This window comes from Ambystoma mexicanum, chromosome 11 (genome assembly GCF_040938575.1).
Source record: "Ambystoma mexicanum isolate Mex_15411 chromosome 11, UKY_AmexF1_1, whole genome shotgun sequence".
Lineage (NCBI taxonomy): Eukaryota > Metazoa > Chordata > Amphibia > Caudata > Ambystomatidae > Ambystoma > Ambystoma mexicanum.
In genome coordinates, this window is record NC_090934.1 from 784,523,601 (window position 1) to 784,551,013 (window position 27,413).

Sequence of the window (27,413 nt, forward strand, 5' to 3'; positions counted from 1 at the left end):
ATAAAATCATCATGTTAAGGTTTGTCATCCAATCCCTTCCCAAAATATTTAACTAGTGTGTGAAGCGAATATAACAAGCTGTCATGTCACAATCTCCTATAGAGACTGGTAATTCATCAATAAAAGGGAACTCAATTTGCAGCTCCACAGAACCCTTAATCATGTATGGCAATTCTCACCATTAGATATTTTTTCTCCTGTGTACATGAACGTGCACTCCAAGTGTCTACTAATAAAAAAAAGGTTCACCTCCTACCATCACATTAACCCATGGCTCCTCTTGGGGGTTTCATATCACTGAAACTTCCAGACACATCAAGTCGCCTTGTAACTTGTCCTATTGTGGGTGTATTCAGACCCCTGTTCATGTGAGAGGGTTTCCTCCTACCCTAGTGGCACCTCCTATCCTGGGTGTCAATACATGTCCTGTGTTTGTATATTGCTGAATCTGCATGGGGGCTCGCTGCAATTGCCCCTGTAGTGAATTAATTTTGCACTTGCTCTAGCTGCTGTACCTGTTACACTCTCAGCGCTTGCGTCTGATACAATGTCTGATCCTGGGCAAACCCTCGTCTAGCTTGTGAGTGATAAAATATGGAGGATAAGCTGTCCCCCCCTCTTGAGAATGTTCCATCTTGTACATATCCTTGGCTCCCGCATGTGCACGCAATGTGCTCCGTCATCCCACATATCCAATACACAGGAGGAGCCCCTCTGACTAGTCACCCTTGTTTAAATGGTCCTTGCGCATTCCGATTATCATTCTGGATATTCTGAAAACTGCCTTTTTTATTCTGCAAACCACCTCTTCCTCTATTTCCCATTCCTCTGCCTTGTGGCACAAACCCATTCCCTCCTTGATCCGTTTGGTGCTGATTATTCGCCTGTGATGTACCCACTGCTTGCTGTATTCCCAGTCCTTCTCTGTTTTCTTACTACTGCCCCTTTTATGGCATACTTTTACAATTTCTCCTGAACTAACTTGACTTCCTCAAGTTTTCCAACATTGTCTTTTTTCTGTTTCTCCTGCAGCAGCTGACAGTGATGCACTATAGTCCACTGTATCTTAAGCCACGATTTTGCTTGCATTCCCTCTTGCTTCCAAAGTGCCTCTGGCCCTGCCCCTGCCCAGGCAATCCCTGACATAAAATGTGGTAAAATACTGCCACTGTTTCCACCTCTTCTAGCACTCTTCAAAAGTTCAGTGCTCCTGAATATAAACAAGCATCTTCATTTTCTTTTATTTATAGTCTTCAAAAAATCTAATTTCTTTTATATCATACTTTTGGCAAAAAGATCACACGTTTGGCAAAACGTGATATCCGAACTGGCATTACCAATATAAAGCGAAAGCATCTTGTATGTGTATGTGTGTGTGTGTGTGTGTGTGTGTGTGTGAGTGTGTGTGTGTGTGTGTGTTCTTATTGCAATATTGAATTCCTTATACCGACTACCTGTGTGTTTTGTGTGCATTGAACCCTCAATCCATTGATTGCCTATACTTCCACAAGATCATGTGTGTTTTTGTGCATGCGCGCCTTCTCATGTGCGCGTGCGTATGCATGTGTGTGCATGTGTGTGGGTATGTGTGTGTGTGCATGTGTGCATGCTTGTGTGTGTGCTTGCCACTGCCCCTCTTCTTGTAAGCATATCATGACAGAGATTCTAACTTTAATCATCTCCATTTCTTTACCCAATTCATCACATAAAATAATAATCCATGTTGTGCTTCAATAATTGTGCCAAGCCTCACTGATTCTTCTTTTTATCAATGTTCAGCCTGCTTGTACTTATCCATAACTACATTTTCATTTAACAAAATCCTGCAAAAAAACATAAATAGTGGACTTCTTCTACTTTGAAGTCAAGCCAATTAGGGTGTGTGTTTCTATAAAAAAATCCTTTTTTGAACTAATGTTTTCTCAATACAGCTGTTTAAATATATCATGCCCCTTTGTCCATACTGTGTGTGACCTTATCCCCAGTGTGCTTTGCAAGCGCTTCCCCTCATTACCCACTGCTTCCTAATTCTAAATATGAATTTATGAATTAATACATACCGTCCCAATAATTTTCCCAAAGTGTTTTTGTCTCATTTATTCTTGCTATTCCCCATAAATATTCACTGTGCTTAGTTTAATGTCATCCACTAGTACAGTAACCTACCTTTTACTGTAATTTTCACTCATAATTGCATTTTTACTCTTAGCGCCATGTTTCACAATTTGCGTAATCTTTGGACATTTATTTCCTTTTTCTTTTCCCAATGCCCCTATATTGTATATTTATACTGTGTAGTGGGGAAAACACTGTCCCCCCTCTTGGCGCCTATCTAATCTGCTCTGGCCTTAATGTACCTACCTGGTGCATGTATAACATTTCCATGGCTCTACATTATTTATGGTGCATCTCCCATGCCTTCTCTCTGTCCCCAATTTACCAATATTCTCATCATTCTGGTCACCCACAGCACTCTCTTTTGCTTTCAGTTGCAATCTGTCTTTCTTTTCACAACACACTGAAAACAGCTTAATAAAACATTTCCCCTATTTTTCTAATCTATACAATAGGCCCATAAATACCTTATTAACTATACTCTTTCAAAAATGTGCCATCAATCACCAACAAAAAAATACTATTTGCCCAAAATGAAATCAACAAATCAAGGGTGCTCTAGTGTGTGCCCAACAAAGACTGCATCCAACACCAACCCCACTAAATGACCAACCAACCCCCTACAAATTGGGAAGTGATCTGTATGACCTTTAACAGTGACTCAATGGGGTCTCCCCAGCTCACACATATACAATAACTGTAGAGCAGCCTCCCATTCTAAACAACATACTCCAAAATAAAGTTCAACCTCATATCATTTTCCTTCCAAAAATCAACAATTTCTTCAAAATATAATGAATCCAATCCATCAGCACCTGGTTTCAACACTTATGCACTAATGTTCTGAAAAAATGCTGTTTCTCAAAGCTACACTCATTTGTCAATTTACTCAAAATGTTTAAAAGCTGCACAAATACATTTTCTTTACATACTTATACATTTATTAGCTTTAACCCTACCCATTTTGGTCACATTTCCATAAATCTTCATTCATTTTTCTGTTTTAATCACACACACGCATTTTGTCATTCCTGCCAACACAAGCAGCAAACTGCTCTTTCTATGTGTAAAATTTAGCTCACAACTGCTTTGACTTGGGAAACTATATATATATATATATATATATATATTTTTTTTTTTTTTTTTCAAACAGCGTAGCTTTGAATTCTGTAACTATTTTAAATAACTCTTGACTCTGTCAGCTTCTTATCTCTTACCTTTGAACACAAGCTTTTAACTACTCTCGTTGCGGTTTTGAGCATCAATCCTCATCGTGTACTACCAGCGTGGGCTTTCTGCCAACTGCGCACCGCGTACCAAAGTGGTCATATCTGTGTAATTTCACTTTCGAAGTATGTAATGTATGACATCCCCTTCACATTTTGGTGGAGAAATGGAATCTGGTGTCAGGTTTTGCCTAAAAACGAATTTTATATACTTTTCCTTGTTCTAACTACATAGTTGTTAATCAGCAAATATTGCCTCATGTGCAACTTTCCTGTTGTCTTCGTTTCTATGATGCCCTTGGCGGATTTTTACAGTGCAAGACATTTTGGACAGCTAACATTCTTATTTGTGCAAGTATATAGAATTTAACCCCCTAGCTGCCTCCACTCACTCACCTCAAGGGGTGCAAAGTTGGTCACAATTTTGGCTTCATTTTTATTTCCTCTGTTTTTTTCTCCATAACATTTCTATGAGCGTGCTCATCAATGGTTTGCTCAAACCTCTGCCTTTTTCACTACTTTATGCCTATTTCTAGGTAGGTGCAAATAACCTCCCCTAAATAAATAATGTAATTTCTTGACTTCATCTCATTGTCGTTCTTCAACTCCTTAATTTTAAAACAGACATATAGACAGATATACTACTCGAATCTTCACATTAATCCTCAGCGCTCTTTGCTTTATCTCTGCCCCTAAATGTACCCTGATAGGGGTTCAAGTCATTATTTTACAGGGACCTGTCCTCTGCATCTCCTATGTTTTACTTAAATTGAAGTGTATAATGACTTCTTCTAGACCTTACTTAAGATAGGAAACCGGGCTTTCAGATGCTCTTCGTCTCACACACTCTTCATCTTTTCTAAACACCCGCCTTTACTTTTATACACCCTATATTACTTATCAAAACTACCCCGTTGCTTTTCCTTTTATACATACCATGTTATTTTTTTATTTCTTTGCCTGTCCCCTTTCAATACATACCATAATTCACAGATGTCTAAGTGCGCCATCATATCGTGCTGCCAGCCATCGGGAGACTTTTCCTGACAAAATGGGGGCACACTGCAGACTTATCCTGTCAGTTTCCTGAGGGATCTCCCCCTCTCTGTCAGCAGAACTCTGTGTTCTTGTCCCTGAAAGATGTTTAGGATCCTTTTGTTGTCACCATGTATAAAGGGAGGCCCTCTGCCCTCCATCAGCTCTGACATCTGTAGACTCTGGCACTGCAGACTGGACAAAGCAGGAAACGGACGCCTGGGTGTAATTTCACAGCCATCGTTAATACAGGTTTAAAACGACATTCTGGAAGGCACAATGAGCTGCTTCATTCAGCTTGATTTTATATGCTTATTCCCAATGACATAAGGCTTTAATATAAACCCTCCTTGTCTTTGATTTGTTGGCTTATTTGTCACTCACAAAGCCCACATTAGCTCATTTTGGCACACAACGGCTGACTGACACATAGACTGATAAGCTTATTTTGGACTCGGCTAAACATAATCATACATCCTTCAATGCCTGCCAAAAAACAGCCCTCATCTACTTCTCGAGGTCCTGCCAAATTTACTTAGCAGCTCATACTGTGAAAAACTCTGAGCTCATTTCATTTGTTGCCAAGTAAGCCGCTGTTCTGTCTAATTGATAGCCTTCCCATGCCTTTATCTGATTTACTATCAATCATTGTCTGCTTTCCTTGCCAACATTTCTAAATATACCATCCCAGGCGTGCTTTATCTTGCAGTGAACTGCTGCCAAGGAATCTTCAACATCAGTATGATTCACCTCTTTTGACCCCCTATCCCGAAGCCATTTTGTATTTTGGCATCCATTTTAGAAATATCTGTCTTGTTTCAGCCTTGCTACCAAACGGTAAATAAATTTACTTTTGAGCATAACTAATTTTCTATTCACTTTTCAGATTATATTTTTACATATTCATGATATGTGAGTATTACTTGAGACACCCTTTACTTCCGAAGTCATTCTGACCCCAAAAATATAGGTCACCCTATATGCACTCTTTATCTTCAAAAAACACTAAAATTCTGATTTTTTTTTTTTTGCAATACTGGAGCCATTGATCAGCCCATTATGTTAACTATATTTAGTTTGAGGGGGCGGTTCTAGTAACTTATACAGTATGGTCCTTCCCCCTTGGCAGACCCTCAGCCAGCTTTGGTAAATAACGATCCAGAGGAGGAAGAGGCAGACTTTCATAGGTTAAATCATGCCACAGAAGGTCCTAATACATCAAACCATACAGGGGGTGGGGATCCTCTACTCACAGGAACTAAGGACGGCAAACTAACTGACGCATAACTATTACTGTTGTTTTCTTTTATATACACAACTGTATTCAACTTAAAAACAAGTCCAATAAAGGACATTCGTATCTGACAGGATACCGTGTAAGTGACATTATTCAACTGATTTTTAACATTTTTCACAATTTCCTCAACAGAGTGCAATATAATACAAATAAAGTGCAAGGTGCTGTACTAGCAAAGAGCTTGACATTAAATTCACATACACATATATATCAAAAACACTTTAAAAAATGCCTAAATATCAGTCAACAATTGCTACAAGTCGTAATCATAAGTATTTAATCTTGTGAAACACAATTCTTACATTTCTTATTATTTTCAACTGTGTTACTAACAACTTTGTAATGCATCTAACAGCTATGTTGGGAAGTCCATTATCTATCAGAACTTTCTACGGTTGACATTGGTGCAATTATGAGTTCATTACATTAAGTGCAACTTTCTGTTGTTTCCTCAATTAGCCCTCCTTCTTCTAGATCTAACAAGAGCACTCGTAAAGAGCGAAGTGCTTCTAAAAATGGTACTGTATTTTTTGGCCATGTTCAGATAATGTATCTTGCCTTTCCATTTCAAGGATTAATTAAAAGAATACATACTTTTTAAGGTTTTGCCCCTTATCTCACATATTTAAATGTAAGTGACATTTTTCTATCATTTTATCTAGAGTGTGAAGAAGAGGTGGCCCAACTCGCCCTTCTCTAAAAAAAAATTGCTGACAGTCGCAATAGCACAGATTTCTTAGGTGTGCCTCTCAGCACATTTAATTGCATTGGACATCCATCTAAATGAGGAATGGAAAAGATCAAGTGGATCTCTCTGGAATAGTACAGAGAATCCCTCTTGCACATTGGTATCACTCGTGGTTATCTCTTCTTAATTAAAAAAAAGTTATGTGTTGGTTACGAGAAGGTCTTAAGCTCAAAGAGCTTTCTGCATACTCCGAGGTTGTACTATCTTCCTTCTGAAGAAACGTTGTTTTTGTAGCAAACCTATCCTCAAAGGCGGACAAGTCTGGCATACCTATGACAAGACGGAGGCGAGCATTATGCTTTACTTCTTTATTTACTGCTCCCACAGCAATTCAATGTAAAAAAACACATTTTTCTTTTTTTTTTAACTTGGTAACCTTGTTTTAACCCTTCCAGACTCCCTGGAAGCTTCCCATAAACATAGGGTATCACAGTTTGAACAATAAATCCTTCTGGACTACCAATGCCCACAATCCTCTGTGCTCCTGTAGTCCTGTATCATACTCCTTGTCCAATAAGGGCCGAACCCTGCCCATAAGAGGAACCCTGCCTGTCCCCAAATCCTCTTCTTTGTTGCTGCTCCCTCAGATAAGTGCACCCTCATAGTAATGGAATATTGTTTGTTTGAAGAATTTCCGTGTTAGTCAGTAAAAGCGTGGCGCGCTTTAGTCTTATATTTATAGGAGTATTAGCGCAGAGTACTGATTGCCTCTGAATCGGGAGACATGCTTCCTGTGATGTAGATTTTGAGAACCCTTTCTCCCTTAGCCACCACTGCAGCCCTGCGGTCGTGTTTTTTCCCTTTCCCAGTGATTAGAGGAGCCGGGCCGGAGCCGCGAGCAAACACGCTCTCACAGGGCCCCCGGACCTGGCTCCTTGCTTTGGCATACACGGGCACTCATCAAACGGCCCTCCTGTGGGGCCTCTAGGACCCCACGGAATCCCTGACACGGGCAGGCTCGCTCCAGCAGCCACCGCGCGCAGCGCGGAACTGCGTAGTACAGTGAAAGAGCCGTTTCCCAAGGCAGGAGAACAGTGAGCAGAGAGCGGATGATTCCGGAGCTTTAGAATCACGCTCTATCTTGAACAGCACATTTGGTGGAAGTCGTGTGGGCATATTGAACAGTATTGCTGGTCATATGTTAAAAAAAAAAAAAGATTCCATAAAGTCTATACAAGGAGGTATAGACAACACTAAGATCCCAGTTTTTCCATACTATTATTATGGCACAATTATTATGGCACAATATAATGAGCTCAGATCCACATTCCCAGAGTGGTCTTCAGAAGAATGGCTAGAGGAGACCATACAAGAGGATCAAGACCTTAGCTTAAGCTTCAAAAGGGTTCTAGTGGATTCATTATCCCAAGCAGTCTCAGAAGGGGTTCTTCCCCTTACCCAAAGACTTGACCATCTGGAGGATATGCTAAACGTGCATAAAGCTGAACAAGACCAGTCCAGGAAGAGGGGGGTGCTCAGCCCTGGCGAGGGGACCTCAGCGAGACACCCCAGTCCTGGGGTTGACCAGAAGGGCAGTAAAAAGGCTCGGCAGAGCAGAGACTCTACGACGCCCCTGAGCAAACCAGAAGAGGTAGGCTTGATACCTCAAGAGCCAGTTCTTTTCTAAAAAGGGCAATGGTGCCAGGCTCTCGACCCCCTGCCCCAGGGGTGTACAATACAGGGGATAAAGAGGATGCCGGGTACACTCCAGATGACCAGAGCGTAGATGAGGAGAGTACCCCTCGTCAGCCCGGTACGCAGGATCAGCTCCCAGACGAGGAACCCATGGGAGATATGTTTGATCCAGAGGTGATAAGGCATCATTGATCAACAGACTGGGTGCCATCACCCAGAGTCACCCAGTATATGACTCTCCACATCAGGAAGCCTCTCGACCGAGAAATAAGGTCTAAGATGAGGGCAGAATGTCCCAGGCCAGAGTTACCTGGCAAGGTCACCGACACTCCAGACCTCGACCCTAGAATGGTCACCTTTGTAACTAAATCCTCCAAGGATGTGCGAAAAGTGGTCAACAGTGCATGACGAGGTTGCCAGGATAAGTTGTTGGATCTATCCGGATCCCTCCCAAAAATCATGGAAAAATCATGGAATTGGCCCAGAGGGCCATGGACATGGGTACTCCGGTGGATCACCAGATACGAGCCAACTGGGCACAGCACGCAGTGTGTTTATTGGGGAATGCGAACTGCGCACTCTCTTCGGAGAGAAGGCGCAGAGTCCTATTGAAGATTGACAGCAAGCTGAGTGACCTGTCTTCTCATGAAGCGGGTGAAGGTGCAAAGGGTATGCTGTTAGGGGACGCCTTAGCCAAGGAAATGAACCAGTTCGTGGGAACATATTCTGCCCTGGAAAAGGCGTAAAGCTCCATCAGGAGGATTTTCCCCGGTCGTGTTTTTTCCGGGACCTGGCGCCAGGGGGGTCGGGCGTCCAGTTGTTTTGCCTCTAACAGAAGGCCCCAGAACCAAAGATCACAGTACTGGGAAATACGTCAGCAGGACAACTTCTTCCCTGCGAGGAGCCGTTTCCCAAGACACAGAAGAGGGAGAGGCGTATATAAGCAGCAGGTCACACCGAGTGGTGAATACTATGCCGGCTCCCTACAAAATAGGGGGCACGATAGCCGAGTTTGGGCAAGCATGGTGCGAATTATCCAGCGATGCATCGGTGCTACAGACGGTGTCCGGTATGCACCTGGAGTTTGTAGGTACTCCCTCACAAGCGCAAGCACCAACGCCAATGTTCAAGTCGCAGAGTGAAAAGGCCCAACTCTTCAGCGAGTTACACATCCTAGCTGTCAAAGGGGCCATAGAAAGAGAAGTACAGGAAGAGCCAGGTTTTATCAGCAACATGTTTTTAGTTCCCAGAGGGGAGAAAGTCAGACCCGTGATAAATTTGAAGAGCCTGAACCAATGCACCAAAGTATACAGGCACTTCAAGATGGAGGGGATTAATCTCCTGCGGAACCTTCTCGGGACAGGAGACTGGCTCGTCAGATTAGATCTCAAAGATGCCTATCTGACAATCCCCATTGCGGAACAGCATCAGAGGTATCTTCGCTTCCAGTGGGGAGCCGCGGTGTGGAGGTTCACCTGTCTACCATTCGGGCTAGCATCCGCCCTGCGGGCCTTCACCAAACTCATGCGCCCAGTAGCGACGGCCTTCCGCGAGAGAGGGATAAGAATTATAATGTACCTAGACGATATACTGATTCTGGGTCAGAGCGCAGCTCAGCTGCAGGTCCAGGCTGATTGGGTATGCACCCTGGTAACGTCCCTCGGCTTCATCATCAATTCCGAGAAGTCAGATCTCTGCCCCGCACAGACAGACAGGTAACGTCCCTCGGCTTCATCATCAATTCTGAGAAGTCAGATCTCTGCCCCGCACAGAGAATAGAATTCCTAGGGTTCGTGATAGATACCAAGAGACCAGTTCTAGAATTGCCCACACAGAAAGTGCGAGCAATCCGGAAGGAACTGAGGGCTGTCATAGCGAAGGAGGTTATTTCGCTTCACAATCTGGCTCGCATAGTGGGTCTGATAGCAGCGTCGATTCAGGCGATCTTTCCAGGCCCCTTACACTACAGGACCCTTCAAAGGTTAAAAATCAGACACCTCCGAGGGGGGCTCGGCTAAAACCAGCTGGTGTCCCTAGACTAAGAAGCCATGACAGAGCTCCATTGGTGTTTACAGAACATGGAAGCCTGTAACCGCAGAGCAATCTTCGGAGATACCCCAGACTTAGTGGTAGAGTCAGACGCCAGCAGAGCAGGCTGGGGAGCCCGCTGCGGGAACCTCCAGAAGGGGGGAAAATGGTCTCAAGAGGAGCTCCACATAAACTGTCTGGAACTTTTAGCAGGTTCTTTCGCAGTAAAAGCATTTACCAGGGACCGAGTAAACTGCTGCGTCCTCCTCAGGATGGACAACATTTCAGCAGTCTGGTATATAAACAAGCTGGGCGGAACCTCTTCCAGGATGCTAGCGGAGTTAGCAAAAGATTTCTGGCATCATTGCTTGCACCAGCAGATATCAGTTTCAGCAGAATACTTACCAGGAGCTCAGAACATTGTAGCGGACTGCAATTCACGATATCTGGTAGACTCCAGCGATTGGAGGATACTCCCATCCATCTTCAACAACCTCCAGCGTCTGTGGGGCCTGTTGGACCTGGACCTGTTTGCTTCCAGGCTCAACACTCAATTGCCCAAGTTCTACAACTGGAGGATAGACCCGGAAGCAGCGGGTATGGACACTTTCCTCTAACAGTGGACGGGAGGAGTTCATTATGCGTTCCCTCCATTTATCATCCTAACGAGAGTGTTAGCGAAGGTGAGGAGGGATCAAGCAGAGCTGGTACTCATAGTACCAATGTGGAAGTCACAGCCCTTGTTTCCAATAGTGATGGAACTTTCTATGGATTTTCCAAGAGTGATACCTCACACAGCGGACCTCCTGCAGAGCCCCGACGGGCAGTCCCACCCACTCATAGCGGAGAGCACGCTGACGTTACTTGCGCATAGGGTTTCGTGCGACGCTGGGAGTTGCCAGGCCTTTCGCAGTTCGCTGCTGACTGTATTAGCTCATGGGTGCCTTCCACCATTAGGAGCTATGGTTCCGCTTGGGAATGATGGTCGTCTTATGTTGCAACCATCCGTGTTAATCCCATTTCAGCCCCTTTAGTACACATGCTGAATTTTTTAGCATAGAGGTTCAGCGAAGGCTGTGCTTACAGGACTCTGGGAGTGTACAGATCGGCCCTATCAGCAGGCCATGACAAAGTAGAAGGACTACCAATAGGGGAGCACCGCGCAGTGTTTAGACTTCTGAAAGGGGTGAAGCTAAAGAAACCACCTGAACCCAAGTACTTTGTTCTATGGGATGTACGGTCTGTTTTTCAATTATTTATGTCCTGGCCAGATAACAAGGATCTTTCATGTTCCCAATTATCAGGAAAGCTGGCCATGATCCTATGTCTCATGGCATGCAGACGATTTTCAGACATGAAGGCCTTAGAGGTGGACAGAACATTTTTCTACCCAGATGGAGTAGCTTCCAGCTACTAATGGCATAACGAATAGAACCAAGTCCGACTCTTCCATTATTTCATATCCCTGTTTCGCAGATAACGCTAAGCTATACGTAGTGCAGTGCATTAAGGACTATGAGACAGCTACGGCAGCTCTGAGGCCTAGGGGAGTGTGACAGTTACTAATTGCGTGTAGAAAGCCTTTCAATGCAGTAGCTGCAGCCACCATAGCGAGATGGGTTAGAGAAGTTATGCAGTGAGCTGGAATAGATTTGACTCAGTTTGGCGTGCGTTCAGCGAGAGGCGCAATGGCATCCAGCACATTTTCAGCAGGTGTGTCTTTGCAGGACATTAGGAAGTCAGCAGATTGGTCTAATTAACGTACCTATACGACTTTCTATTTTAAGCCCATCTCACAAGTTGCTAATAGTTATTAAAGACTTTGAACAAGCATAATGCTCGCCTCCGTCTTGTCTAGAATGAAGATTGTCCAGGCTTAACAGCTCAGGCAGTCTTGATTCTATTAAAGAGAAGGAGGCGAGCATTATATCCCACCCACGTGGGTCATGAGACAGCATGAACTGTACTATACTATTGTGTTGAGTAAAGGCCTACCCTTATGATCACGTCTCCCATTACTTTCAGGGGAAGACCAGAAGCAGACATGAATACAAACTATGATCACAGATAGTGGAGTTTGTGAGGGAAAGTTCAGCAGCTTCGTCTCTACGCCAGAGGTTCGGCGAGGAGACGGATTGCAGATTCGCCATTGTTGGTTCACGTTGACTGTTGGATTTTGTGTTTGAATTTGTCGCCAGCCAAAGGAAGAGGATTTGGGGACAGGCAGGGTTCCTCTTATGGACAGTAGTCGTCCCTGATTGGACAAGGAGTATGATACAGGACTACAGGAGCACAGAGGATTGTGGGCATTGGTAGTCCAGAAGGATTTATTGTTATTTTTTCAAACTGTGATACCCTAGGTTTATGGGAAGCTTCCAGGGAGTCTGGAAGGGTTAAAACAATGTTACGAAGTTTAAAAAAAAACATTTAAAAAGTGTTTTTTAACGTTGAATTGCTGTGGGAGCAGTAAATAAAGAAGTGAAGCATAATGCTCGCCTCCTTGTCTTTAATAGAATCAAGACTGCCTGAGCTGTTAAGCCTGGACAATTTTCATTACAGTTGAATGTCATTAAAAGTGCAAAGAATTTGGTCTGTTTTTCTTCGCACCCACATGCTCAGTCAGTGGTTGTGGATGCATCTCTGGCCCAAGGTAAGAGCGCCTCCTTCGTCTTCCCAGATTGGAAAACGTTATAGGAAAACGTAACACAATGCTCATGAGATGGGCGTGTTATCTGCTTCAATGGCAGGAACTTGAGGAATTTAGGGGGAACCTTCCACATGACAAAAAATAGCAATTTATGTTGAAAACAGCATTGGATATATTCCAATTAGCCATCACATCTGTTGACATTGAGATTACAGCAATGTGTTTTGCCCTCAGTGTCCACTTGCAGATATGTGTCAAGACTACAAAATTAACTTTGGCCCAGAAGGCAGTTTTTGAACTAGTGTTTTGGTGGGCAACATCACCTCCATTCCATGACCGGTGAGAACCTTACCAAAGAGAAAGCCAATGCATATTCTATGGTTATGTTTCTAACAACCATCTCTCAGGACAGTTACTGGGATCAACAGACGAAACTGACACAAATAGTAAATTACCTTGGATTCGAGAGGAATGGGTAAATCATAAGTCCTGAGCAGCATAACATAAAGTTAACTGGTGGGGTGTTGGATGGAGGGCCCAGGGACGTGTTCTTCCTCAACTAAGTCTCTAGGGGCAGGCATGCTTGGGGAGGACCTGTACTCCTTACTCGGTCCTTCCCTACATTGTACACAGCTTAGGATCTCAGCTGCCAATTGCAGTCCTCCTTTAGTAGCAGCTGGTATTCCTTCAAGACCATTGTCTTGTCCAATTTTTCCCATAGCCTACTTCTTATACCCAGACCACAATGTCCCTTAGTATGAAATCTGCCAGGATATTTCAGCTAGGATGAGGAAAGATAGTGAACACTGAGAGCCCATTACATAGAGTCATAACAGGACCAAGAAACAGGTTAAAAGTTGCTACAAAAAACAATTGCCCTAGAGAATATCTCCAAACTTTCTCTCTCCCTAACACCTTTAGTGAGATATCTAGGACAAGGCACTGCCTGCCAATGTCTGGCTCGCTGCCTGAATATGAAATGCAATTCCACCTGTCGCCGACTCTGAGCACAGAGTGTGTGGAGATTGGTGGCGACTCATCACAACCAACTTTAGGGCACCCAATAATATGGCCTTCACCGTCAGTTGATCATTAGCAACACCATTGACGTTAATAGCTCTGGCTCACCCATTAAAGCCATCTTTGGTGATGACGAAAACTGTGACATCATGCCTTCTGGCATCAAGGACTATCGCAGATACCACATTGACGTCCGACGTTCTGACATTAGCACCTCCATAGGCCGGCCAGCCAGCCTCTATGCCTCTTCTGTTGTCTAAGGAAAACGCTGCCGCATTCTGAATTTGCGTCATGTTCTATAACTAGACATAAGGGGAATACCCCAGAGTAGCAAGGAAAGGAACAGTTGAAAAAATGGAGTAACTGAGGGAGCCAATTTGAGAGAAGGAAAGGAAGAAACAAATAGAATGGGGAGCTTAATTTAGCAGTAAATGAGAAAATCAGAAATTGAAAAGCAACAGGAGAAAGGAAAGCATAAGGAGCAAGGGACACCTGGAGATTTCAAACCTTTTTTCTGAGAGGAACATTCCCCTTCTGAAAGCAATTTTTGCAAGAATTGAGGCAAGGAACAATATACCAGCGCCCAACCGTAACCCATACTGGACTGGGAGATGGTCGAACTCTTTCTTTCATTTTATGTTTTAAGCATTTATAAAGTGCCCATCACCACCATACTGGTCTTAACATTCTCAAGCTTGTCTGAAAGGGGACGTATTATGCCTCTGCCACTGGTGAACCAGACTGTGTTCTGTGGAAGAAATTGAGGAGTGGAGATTTAAGGAGAGGCAGAAGAGTTTTACAAAGGGACAGACCGATGCAAAGGCATAATGGGGTTGAAAGAAAGGGATATGTTTGCGATACTAGGAGTGTGATTGTGCAATCATTGCTGATGGATCTGGTGAAGTGCTGATCAGATTAGAGGCAAATAGAACCTGCTTGTAAGGTTGAGCATCATCTATGATAAATTCTAGTACAGTGCCAAATGGTACTATAAATAGTCAGATAATGGTTTGTATTCGATTCAATGTGCTCAAGTATGGAGGCTTTTTCACCAGATAAGGTTTTTGAAATGTCCACTGTTTTGCAGAAAGAAAGCTCTTTGGTGCCAAGCCAACTGACAGAAGTGCCAGGACTAAACGTTGGCCCTGTATAGGTGAATGTGTGCGACATCGAAGGTAAGAGGTCTAAAGGGAAGAAGGGAAAATGGCCCATTCAAGGGCAATTTGCTTTGCTCCTTTGTGAGGGAGCCAGAATAGAAGGAATTTTTGTAGCTATGAAGGACAATGAGCACAATGAATCATCATTTTCTGCTCAATTCATACTATGTGAAGTAGAGAATTGGACCCCCAACATCTCCGTTAGATCTAAAGCTGGCTGGAGGGCCCAGAGACCCATCCTCAAAGGTGCTGCAATGTTTGAAGCTCTGTGACCTGCAGAACGGCTGAAGGCCCATACCTTTGTCACAGATCTTATCTCCTTGAAAAATAAGCCTCTTCAGAACCATAGGGCTCTCTCCATGCAAATGATAGTCTCCAATACACAACATGATCTTCCTCTGCATCAATGCACTTGGTTCCAAACAAAACATTATTGTGAATAAATCTCTGCATTATATTGTAGCAAACCTTCGCACTTAGTAATGATTGTGCAAAGGTAGTGTAATTCAGTGGTGCTCATTTTAGGACCTGTGGGCCAGATGGAGCCCTTAGTATCCCATTTCATGCCCTCCAAATCACTAGAATGTATCCTGTTTCTGGTTCTTTGATCTGAACGTTTTAGAGTGTAAACAAAGATGGAAAGGAATTGAAACAGGTTGACACGCATGTTTATTTTAATAGATAGAAGAGAACATGTATTTCCATTTTCCGTCACAATAAGCAGTGCTTAAATTGTACCATAAAAAGCAATACAAATGCATGTTTTTGGCTTAAAGGGTCTTTACCCACTTCACTATGTACATAAATCATTCAAGAAGTTAGAAATAACTTGGGAGCTGTACATCTCTCGTGACAAATGATTGGCATGGAGCAGAGGATTAATTAACTGTAATGTAGTCTTGATTTGTTAAAAGCTTCCAAAAATATAAACAATTAAAGTTGTAGCTGAATTATACAGGAGAACAGTACTAAGATTTCATAACCTATTTTACAACAAAACAGTGCCATTTGCTTAGTATGACAAGTGGTGTACAACAAGATGGTTTTGAAGAGGGCATATTTTTCTCAACTGTTGCTAGTAGCACCCTGTGGTCTTGGGCAGATTGCACATTCAGCGCTCTTGTATTCAAGGAAAGGGAAGCAATCAACACTGGGGATGCATTACAGTGCAACCTTGTGTGCCTTGGCAAACGCCATAAACGATTTGCTCTTGTGTTTCATGGGGAAGAAAGGAGCAAAAAGCAGTACTGCGATATAGATTCTCCTCACAGTTTACCCCTGTTATCTTTGACTACAAGTATATAGTGAGTCATTGTGTTGAATGGGGAGGACAGAAAATCAATCCCCACCTGGAGAAGAAAGAATTAATTTTAGTACATGCTGGTGATCATGATCAAACATGACATTGTGAGGTTGTGTTTTCCATGTGAGATAGGGTGTTGGGGAATCCGCCTTGCGGACGGGATTCAATGCAGTGCAGCCTTGTGATCTTTGGTGAGGAGTATATTCTATGCTCTTGTGTTCCAGCCACGTGGAAGAATGCAATCAGTACTGGGCTGGGAGGAATTAATTACAATGCATCTTTGGGATCTTGGGCAAACAGTACACTCAGAATTGTTGTGTTATAACCAAGACGAAAAATTGAAACAATCAGCACTGGAAAGGGAATGTGTTATTTCAGAGCAGACTTGTGATCTTGGGTAAAGAGTGTATTCTTTGTTCTTATGCTCCATTATGAATCCTGGCATGCCATATCTTCCATAAAACTTCTTCCTATATGGGATTTCTGACTTTACCTCATCCTTCTGTCAGAATAACCCACCCTGCAAATGGGGCACAGCCTCTTCTAGCATGCATTGAGCTATTTGGGGGCTTGAATGCTGGGTGAGGACAGGCTGTTGCAACTTAATCTGACTCTATTTCTTCAGTATGCAATTCGAAATGGCCCACAGTGGTCCATACCTTTACCTGCAGTCTGAAAACTACCAAAAACAGATTTTGAACTTTCAGAAAGCTACTTGCAAGCGGCAAAGTATAGATTCACGCCAATATTAAGTATTTCTGTTGTTGACCATAGGCCTCAAGTTATTTGACCTACGCTAGGTAATGTTTTCATTATAATAATATAAAAGCCCTAAACATTTTCCCCAGACAATTTAACATTTTTGATCAAATGTAATGTTCATGTTAGAGTTAAAAAATAAAGTAATAATGTTAACAAGTACACCTTAAAATGCCTCTTATACTAGTTTTTGCAAAAAAGTCTGAAAGACAAAAGTCCTACTAGATCACTCCTGGGACAGTCTGGTCTACCATCGGAGGCTTGCAAGATATGTTCTGCCCTCCAGAAAATAAAACTTGGGTACTGCTTGTGTAATTTTTCCAATACGCTTTACAAAGCTACTGTCCACGTTGCACAAGCGGGTGGGGGGGTGCATGGGTGCAGTGTGCATCACTGTTGGTAAAGCAACTTGTGATATTTCTTTTCAATGTTCTGTGGTGAAGATGCATATTTAAAAATAACTAATTTGTATGCCTATATAGCACTATTGTTGAAACGCAGTCTGACTATGTTTATTCCCAAAACCCTGCAATGCGCTACACCCAATGTGAAGCTAGAACGAGATTTAAAGTAAGAAAATATCTGTTCTATAAAATAATAAAGGGATTGATGGATATGCAAATGAAACCTATCTGTCTTCTGAAGCATGCATGATGAGTGCATGTCGGAGAATTTAAAACACAAATAAGGTGCAGAGAAAAGTAGGGTGCTTTGTGGTTTGGAAGACATTATGATGGGAACGCTTTGTGAATTCCCTTCAAGGTAAACATCTGCAGTGCAAGCTTTGGCAAATGTTCCGAGTCTAGCTTTGCAAATATAGAGGATAAGATTTTAATGTTCCATTGTGCATTATACAAAAATGCTAGCCTCTACTTTTAGAAATCCAGACAGGTTGGCTTTGCCAATGCCTATTTTCAAAGCATTGCAGGGGCCTTCAACAGGAAAGTTTATTAGACTGAACTTCATTGCTTTTAAAATGGATGGGATGATATATAAATATTACTTAGTAACTTTTGTAATGGATGCATTCCTCCCACAGATTACTCATTTTCTGAATCCAGTCCAGGCGCAGTGTGCTTTGGGACGTTTTTCGAGCCACTCTGTGGCACTGTGAGGCTCCGAGGTCGGTCTCGTCACACTCATTGGCGACATCTTGTGTGGTAAGTGACTTCACCTATCCATATTCGAAGCTGCCGGCACCGTTTTCTACAGTTCCTTTTTCCCACGTTCATACCCATGAACTTTTTTTTCTGTTATCACAACAGAACATTTGTTTGATGTCATGTCAACAGAATTGGGCTTAAAAGGTGTTCAGGGTGTCACTGCTCTAGGTCAATAACAGACATGCAAAACTCTTGCCTTTTTGTGCTTAGGGATAGAGCTTGACATCTAGGAATGCAAGTCCTGTCAGGCTATATAACCGAAGATGGTCTGTGACTCCCGCAAAGAAATCTGGCCCAGAGGAATCTGAATGCGAGTGCTGCTCTTAGGAAGGAGGAAGAAGCATCATTAACACTCGAGTGAGTTTTGCTCTTCTCGTATTCACTCTTATTCTTCTCAGGGAAGCACAAGGGTGTTAGACACGACACTGAAAATGACGAACATTCTTGGGAGTTGCTCAAAAGATATACTTTCCACACCTCTGCTTCTACCCTGGATGAATGGGAGTCCTTCAGAAACGATATGTTGAAAGTGTTTGACCAGGTTCCTATGTCCTCTTATCGTTACTGTACCCACTAAAAGCCGTTTAGCCATATAAGAATCCACCAGTGCATGCCTATGGGCTCGGGCCTGGCTAAGGTGCTGGAGCTTACAACTGCGTCAAAGTTATAGCCACCAAAAGCATGCTCCTCCGGTGGCAAATGCATCCGCTTTTTTGGTGATGTCAGCACTGATGAGATTGTCTTCGTGTCAACCTTCAGATCTGATTTTATATGTGCCAATTCGCGTGGCTCTTGCTTCAATCGCACATGCAAAAATCAGGCAACTAAATGAGTTGGAGCTACATGGAAGTGGCTTGCTACACTCTAGGCTGGAAAAGGATGACAACACCATGAACCATAGTCAAGATTAATGCCCTCCGATCCAAATATTGAGCAATATCTTTGATATTGATGAAAATAACAGAAATATGCCTTTCTTTTCATATGGGGTTTGGAGCTCCTGAGGAGCTTCAATTAGACCAATAGTCTAATGAGTCACTGCTTTAGTTGCAGAGAAACCTTGGAGGGTAGTAGGTTTTATATGTGCCGAGACTCATAGATTGAAATAAATGTTTCCATACCATGGGCCCATACCTGGTCTCTTTTAAGGATCTTTTATATAGAGACATTAATGAGCCTCATTATGAGTTAGGTGGTAATTCGGCGGTAAATCCGCCCAAAAATTGGCCTAAGGAAGTACTGTTACAGCCACTTGGTCAGGCAGAATTTCCACTTGATTGCAAGTGGTGGTGGTGTAATTTATTTTGGTTTTATTGGACCAAATGGGGCTTTTTTTTGCACAATTACGATTTTTCGGCATTGAGTAGGAAGATTTACCTCCAGGGCTTTCCTGGAAGTAAATCCTCCACTCAAAACCCAAATTCATAATTTGGCATAGTGGTAAAATTGATGGTAATTCAGTTACTGCCAATTTTACCACTTACCGCCTAACTTGTAATGAGGCTGATTGACGTTTTGGGTTTGGTTGCACATCAGAAGAAGTTAAGCCGCGGGACTTTCTGAACATATCGCACCCACACACCCCCAAGACACCCTTGATACCATTTAGCGGTGCATTACTGGACAAATTATTGTCTATATGAACTAGACCTGCGTCTTGTTCTCCATTGTCAATTGTTAGGAAAGATTTCCATTTAATGTGTAATTTTCCCTCAAGTTGTGTACCCCCCAACTTTTTGCTGATGTTAAACACCATAGTCTGACTTTACCAGAGGAGCCCAGCCTTCTGCTGCACTTCTCTGTGCTTTTCGCTCACTTTAATGGGGAAACTGACATGTCCTTAAGACAGTCGGTACTGGGAGACTTTGTTTGCCTTTGTCCTTTCCATTGTTGCAACCTTTCTGCAACATGTAACAAGTGTACAATGCACCTTCCAGTACAATGCACTTGTGTCTATTAGTCATTTCCAAAGACACTAGATACTCTCGGAGGATTTTGTTAGGTGAAGTGCAGATGTGCCTTGGACAGGGCTGGTGGCAGCTTATTTCGTTTATTTTTAACCATTTCCTGCCAGGTAAACCGTGATTACCGCGTTTGGCACAAACAGGAGGCCTGGCTCCAAAATGGCCATGCCACAAGGTTCTTTGTCCTGTCCTTTGGCCATTTTGCCCCTTCACCTTCCCCAGGTCGACTGGGTCAGTCCTTATTTGGGCATACATTCTCTCAGAAACGCCAAGCTTTCGCAGGCTTCTGCATCCCTTGTGTGTGTGTGCCTCCAGGATGTGGACTGGGATGTCTGTTCCCAATACACATCCTGGGTGCCAGATAGTCTGGAGTGCTGTGAATGCCTGGAACCACCGTGGTCCGTGATTGGTCCACGTATGGTATACCCGTATGTGAGCAGATCTCCCATTGGGGCCTCTTCATTTTGGCGTGAAGGAGATTCTGGATAAGAGAAGGCCCCAAACCATGTAGATCGCTGGAGTTCTCACTGAACGAAGGATAGGATCCAAGTATCCTGAAACTAAGAATACGAGTTGAAGAACCGCTGATGACCCACTGGAAGGTTTGGCACCCTGAGCCCGCTGTCGTCCCATGGGACCCCTCTGCATCTGGTCGTCCTAGAAGGTCTGCGAAGACGCTTCGACCCATTGGAATAGCGGGACCAACTATTCTCGGCACCTTCATCAAATCCTACAAGCAAGTAAGCCTTCTCAGAAGTGTCCCTGGGCTAACCTGTGGGCTGACCAGCTTATGCAGACTCTTTGCCCTGATACCGCTGCCGTTTCGAGGAGGCCCTCGAAACTTGGTACACCGCTAGCTCTGTGTTCACGGCACTCGCACCGAATTTCGTACACTTAGCGTTCCCATGTCTGGAGTAAAGTGAGTGCACCCAAACTGGAGTATACGCGGTTACTGTGTCGCCCAGCTGTGATGACAAACTTTGCAGGTGCGCTCGATTTGTGCCCCTCTTCCCCCTGAAGCCTGCTACAGTGAAACTGGGCAGATCCATCCACCAGGAGCGGAGAAATCGCCACTGTCCCGTTTGGGAATCATTGCTGTATTTTCGTCGCTGAAAGCCACAGAGCCGCCATATTGCCGCACTTGAACCTGCAACCGAAGTGGACTCGTCTGCCGAAGTTTGGTCCGGAGTGCGCTGGGGTCGGTGAGTAATCGCAATCCTAACCGGTGGCCCCTAGCGCCTCCATCCATTTTTACATACGAGTGGCCCCTGATGGCCCCTCTCCTTTCCACTGCTAGTGCACACTAGCAAACTATTCCCAACTCTTGGAATCGACTCTGCCCTCAAGTGGAGGCCCTGCTCGAATAGTTCTGCATCACGTCACCCACCTTCCTGAGCTGCTACAGACCATTGAAGAGACCCCGTTTTGCCCATTTGAACTGCCGCGTGCGCCAGCAGTGCAAGTACATTTCAGCAATAGGCTCCACTCTTCTTAGGGATTGGACTGCCTCTTAGTTAGGAGTGTGTTGGATGCAGAAGGGACTAAAGACTATTTGCACTGCCTGTTTCCTTCCCCTTTTAGGTTGTGGACCCATTTCGTGCTTTAATCCTTTAGACCCCATTGGTCTTGTATATATGTATTTAGATAGGATTGCATTTGCTTAATAGTATTACTGTGATTTGATTTGTGTTTTGAAACTCAAAGGCCTTGAAATAAATGTTTGTATTTTTAATATATACACACCTGACTGGGAGTTATTTGTAAATGTCCTTTACTCTGTGTGCACATTGAGGTCTATCAGTCACCCTTCTCTCTCCTGAGACCTAGTCTTGACCGCCGCCAAGCTACCTTGACTGGTCTGGCTTGTCCAGGAGGTTACCCTGTTCCAAGAAACTAGACTGGCCTTCTGAACCTCTGCCCACCAGGTCAGGGTTCAGAAATCCGTCTTAACATCAGGCACAACTGGGTCACTTTTCCTTTCCGTGCATCCAAAGCCAGAAACCTTACAGTTCAAGTGCAACCCGTTTTCCTTTTTTTGGAATCCCTAGATAGTGAATGGGATGTGAGATGGTGCTGCACCTGTATAGAAGAGGGGCTGCAGTTACCAATTATGATAAACCACCTGAATCGTTTTCTCTTCCATACTTTCCAGGGCGATTTTGGCATGCCGTCACTTGTACGATTAATAGGCTCCCCAAGTAATCCTTGAGTAAGACACAGGAAATATGTGACTCACAAATGCACCAAAGCAGGTAGATAGCTTGCACACCCCTTATTGATTTACAACACAAGCACAAACAAGAAACAAGCATGAACAAGAAAGTATTATTCCAACAAATCAATTTATACAGATTTCCTTGAGGTGGAACTTGGCTCTTTATCAACCTTACCGACCGACTTTGGTACTAATCCATTAAAACCATTCTATCCTTTCCCAAATCAGTAGCGCAGGTAGAACTTCTCAGCACAATCTGGCCTTGTGAGGGGGTTGAGAGGTCATACCCTCTCCTCAGGAACAACCATCTTATTGCAAACCAGTGGCTGTATATACGAGCAAGGGAGAAATAGGAAGTCCATGCCCAAACAATAAAGCAGGCCCACAGCTGTAGCCTTCAGGGGTTGGGTGGGTATCGATTGTCTGGTCAGGAAAATTATGATTTTCACTTTAAAGCACTTAAGGGAACATTAAATTGCACCTTATCTGGAGCTTAACATTTACACATGTGCACTCCGGCCTGCCACTCCTCTCAACCTGGGTGTAAACTCCAATTCTGCTGGCGACCGGGCAGTCTGTCGACCAGGCATCACTGATCTGAAAATGGACCCCAAGGAACCAGGCAACCTCAGTGTGCTGAGGATGCACTGAGGGTGCAGGCTCAAAGTATCTTGGTGGACAGGGGTCGTCTTGCTCACCGAATCACTGAGAGCTCCCCAGTCGGGCAGCTAGTGTGGTAGTTGTAAGGGAGGCACGGTATTACAAGTATGACACTGACACCAGTGTTACAAGTTTCAAAATATTTATTAGATTCTTGGGGTTTGGAGAAACTCCTACTTTGCCCTATAGCTATGACGGGAGTAATCTCTACCATCAAATAATAAAGTAAAAGCAGTCTTAGTCTTTGTCAAATTAAAATGGCCTACCCTAACAAAACCTAATGCCTGTCCTATGTCTCATACAAAAAGTGTGTAAAGGGGAATATGTATGCAAAGAAAAATCAGTATTATAACAAAAAGGATCAAAGTGGCTGAGTGTTACGCTCACTTGACTCCCACGGAGGCGCTGGCCTGGTTCGCGCTGGTGTGACCTCTTCTAAGGTGATGCGCAGGGTTCGGAAGACGGACTGGACCGGGCCCCCAAATCTGGCTTGTCTGGCTCGCAGAAGTATCCTTCTGTAGGCGAAAATAGGGGATTAACTGTCTGTGGGTAATGCAATCGGCCTCCCACTTTCCCCTCTCACCCTCCTCGAAACCCTTCTGTGATTCCTCGTAGCAGCTCACCTTAGGGTCTGGAAGGACGAGCTCTCCATCCTGCTTCTGATGCAGGGGCGCGTTGGTATCCAGTTACTTCACTGGATTTTCGGATTGGTGAGAACCAAACGTGCTTGGCTTCCAGGTAAGTTTTTTGATAAGAGGTTCCCCTTTTGTCCATGCATTAATGTACTAATGCTAGTGTCTTTTTCCCCATAGGGGCCGGGGTATGGAATGCCGGGGAACAGGCACCGACCCGAGATGAGAGGTGAAATCCTTGTAGAAATCAGGTAAGTCTTTAATGAGCGTTTTTGGTAATGTCTTTTCATTCGCTCATTAACGCTGATGTCTTTTTCCCCCTAGGGGCCGGGGTCCGGAAATGCCAGGATGCGGCGCGGACCTGAAATGAAGAGGGAATGAATCAACAGGTAAGTCTTAACATGGAGATTTAGCTTTCCTTATTCCCTTCTCTCTCACCTTTTGTTCTGGTCTTTTTCTCCCTAGGCCCTGGGGCGTGACTGCGAATCCGGATGATCGCTGCTGGACATGGAGGCGCCCTGTAAAGGTGAATGGAATGCGGCGCTGCAGCGATCGACGCGATGAGCTTTTAAATAAAAGTCTTCCTTTTCATGATTGTCGGCGAGATGTCTCCGGGATGCGGTTTTAGCAGGTAAGGACTTTTCCTTCTTCTGTTCTCTTCTTCTCTTCCTTTGGAGGTGATCCAGGATGCTGGCAGGCGTGGCAGAAGTCAGGATGCAGGAGCAGACACGGTGAGCGTCCAACTGCTAGATGCAGAACAACACGAAGCACGTGTGGCTGTTCGGGTGGGGTTTAAATAGCCTTGGAAGAAGTTCCAGGTATGTATCCTTCCTCCAATCAGGTATGTATCCTTCCCCGGCCACGCCCGGATGGTAAATTAGTCCCACAGGTAAAGTAGTTCCTTTCAAGCCTCAAGGAAGCCGGGATCCTGCAGCATGGTCTGCATCAGGTAAGTGCACCCAAGCACTCCCATAATGAGCCTGGTGCCTATGGCGCCAGGACTGATGTCTTTTATGAGCCTGGCGCCATAGGCGCCAGGACACTGTCCAAAGGGCCCCTATATGGGGTTGATGGGTCCTTCCTTGGGGACTGGATGTCCGCTATTGGGAACGCAAGGCTTGAACCGGCTCCCCGGGAGCGGGCATCATGACACTGAGTCGGCTTTCCTCCCCACATCGGACAGCACAGAGTAGGGTGGCCCCTGCAGACAAGATGTCACAATCTGGCTCAGGTACTCAAAACAAAGTCAGTTCAAAACATGGGCCGAGGCCTGCCTGCGCTTCCACGTTAAAGTCACTTATGCCAGCGTTCCAAAAGTTCTTTCACAGTTCAACCAGAAAGTTCACATGTCGTGCTCGAACCTCTCATTCAACAAGTACCTGATTCAATGCAGATCTCCCTCAGTCGGACTCAGACCTTTTACTGATGTCGAAGACTTTTGAATGTGCGAGGCTTTTACAATAGACCTCCACAGGACCACTTCGACTTTCTCTTCAGCTCACACTCTTATGTTATTTTCCCCAGTTTCTCTTGGTCTTGCTTGTTCAGTACCATAAGCATAAAAGTTCAAAGAAATCTTTCTCTTCAAGCATTCACCTTTTCACTTCCCCTTCCGCTGGGGTTAATCTTGACCATTACACATTTCAGAGTGCGTTCACTTTGCCACTTTATAACAAAACATTTCATATTTCATGGACACTTTCGAGTGGGCTACTTCCTTACGCCGGACCACTCCGCTACTCTGTATCACTGGCTTCTCAGTAACTTAAACGTTCATCCCTGGTTAGCTTTCTTTCGCATCTCATTCGCATGTGCGCAACCTTCACTTGTGAGATACTGTTGTGGCTTCAATCTTTCCTTGACACAAACCAGCCTTTAATGTCTTTCACTAACTCACTGGTTGTGCGTGTTCCTTTCTGGTCTCTGCGGTTTTGATTCAGGAGTCGAGGTTAATACCACAATCAGGCCTCACCTCCCCAACTCTGTCGTTCACCCGGGAGGTTTGCTGGCATCCTTGAAACAGAATGGAGGTTTCTTCTTGTCTGCGATTTGGCTTTCTCTGCATCCCCCTCTCGGTTTCCTGGAAGCAATGACTTTCTGTAGGGATCGTCATGATTTCCCTACCCTTTTCTCTAATCACTACATTGGTCGTCCTGCTCCAGTAGGTTTGCCTTTGCCCCGGAAGTTCTGCTCCATCTCGTGTTCCACCTTGCTCAGAGTGTGTCTCTATGTTCCGCTTTTAAATGTGTGCGGACAGCTAATGTGTATCAGTTGTATGTGATTAAAGTCAAGTGCCTGACTTTGCCTGACCCGATTAGCGGGACATGTCCAATTAGATATGCAAGTGTAGCCTCTTTACTCTGTCACCCTCTTCCTCAGCCCAGTGTTTGTGTAGAAAGGGGGTTGGGGGAAGTTCGGACATTGTAGGATCCAATAAACTTGGATAGGGCATGTATACAGGAAGGGGGGGGGAATACCGCATTTCACAATCAGTTACCTCACCCCCACTCCCCGAAAACCCCTCACCCAGGTGATCCTCCCTCAGTGGTCCACCCCCAAGGTCTGGATCCAAAGGCGATGGCTGTGTCCTAGCCAACTGAGATGGAGGAAGCACCCACCCCCCGTGGACTAGAAAGTGAGGCACCCTCTGGTTTCTCACATAGCGCATGGGGAATTTGAATGGAACAGAAGAGGGCAGCCTGAGGAACTACCTCGAACACTCTGAATGGGCTGGGCCAGTCCCTGTTTGTAAGTACAGAAGACTGTTTTAAGGGTGAGTGGGCTACTCAGGGTTATACTCTACCTTTCAGTCACTCCCTCACCAACCGTCAACTGTTTCTCCTTGATCAACTCTTCTTGCTTCTCAGTTCGAATGTTCCACTTGCAAGTATGTTGGAGGTAGAAGGCCTGGCTTGAGCCATTACAATGTAGCATTGAGGAGTGTACCACTTATTTAACTATCCAACCCTTTACGTAGACCACAATTAAACGCAGGAACTAGGTTCCCTCATTACTCTAATCCGCATATTAATTAGTCATTTACTGAACAATTTGCTTAGTCCATTTAAATTTCCCCCAAATCTTCTACAATGCTTTCTATCAGTGACAGACCGCTGAGAAGTTCGGCACAAGGCTGATACTTGGTATGGTTTTAGCATCTTTACGTCCTACCTTCATCACATATTCCTTGCATAACTTCAAATTAAATGTGGTAACAGAGTAACAATACTTAGGCCTCTGCAAGGGCTGCCTTTTTTCTGCAAGGACTGCAGTCAGTCTTATTGTGGACACGTTTGCATGTAGGTTACAAAAGCGGCAACAGCAGGTTTAAAATAGCCAGCTTTCCCTTAATTTCCCCAGACAGGGATCCAAAAATCCTGGATGTGTGGGGCAGGAGAATGTTTGCAGTGGGATACTTAGTGCTTCATACAGCTAATGTGTTGTTCACTCTCGAGGTACACCCATTCTTTGTAGAAGATTGCAGAAGCAACGGGGAGTCATCACCCAATGGACATGCAGGGGCCCTTTAAGCAATTAACATTTGATGGCAAGGGCACCGTGAGGCATATGCTGCAGACAGGCCTTGACTCCACAGATTGTGTGAGTCGGTTTCTGAAACAGACAACATTTATGAACTAGGACAGCAAATTGTGCTGCAGATGGTCAAACAAAGCTTCTAGACATGCGTTTTGATAGCACAGAATATGTTGTGACAAAATTGTATGTACGTTTGCTGAGGGTTAAAACAGTCTCTCAGCTTCTCTGCACTTTTCGGGAAGACCAGATATAGAAGGTAGTTGTTCCCTCTG

General features: G+C 44.3%; 1 protein-coding gene across 6 annotated transcripts in view; it reads left to right on the forward strand.

The window, feature by feature from the left end:
* STK33 (serine/threonine kinase 33) overlaps window positions 1-27,413 on the forward strand; it is a 1,615,433-nt gene that overhangs the window by 276,095 nt on the left and 1,311,925 nt on the right. For 2 of the 6 annotated variants that reach the window (XM_069623714.1, XM_069623716.1), the window contains 2 exons: window positions 14,839-14,926; window positions 18,010-18,130. The exons of 2 other annotated variants lie outside the window; for them this stretch is intronic. The gene's annotated coding sequence lies outside the window, so the exon portion shown is untranslated. Of the gene's footprint in view, window positions 1-14,838; window positions 14,927-18,009; window positions 18,131-18,343; window positions 18,491-27,413 lie in introns of all 6 variants that reach the window. 2 more of the 6 variants (XM_069623715.1, XM_069623717.1) reach the window with 2 other exon arrangements.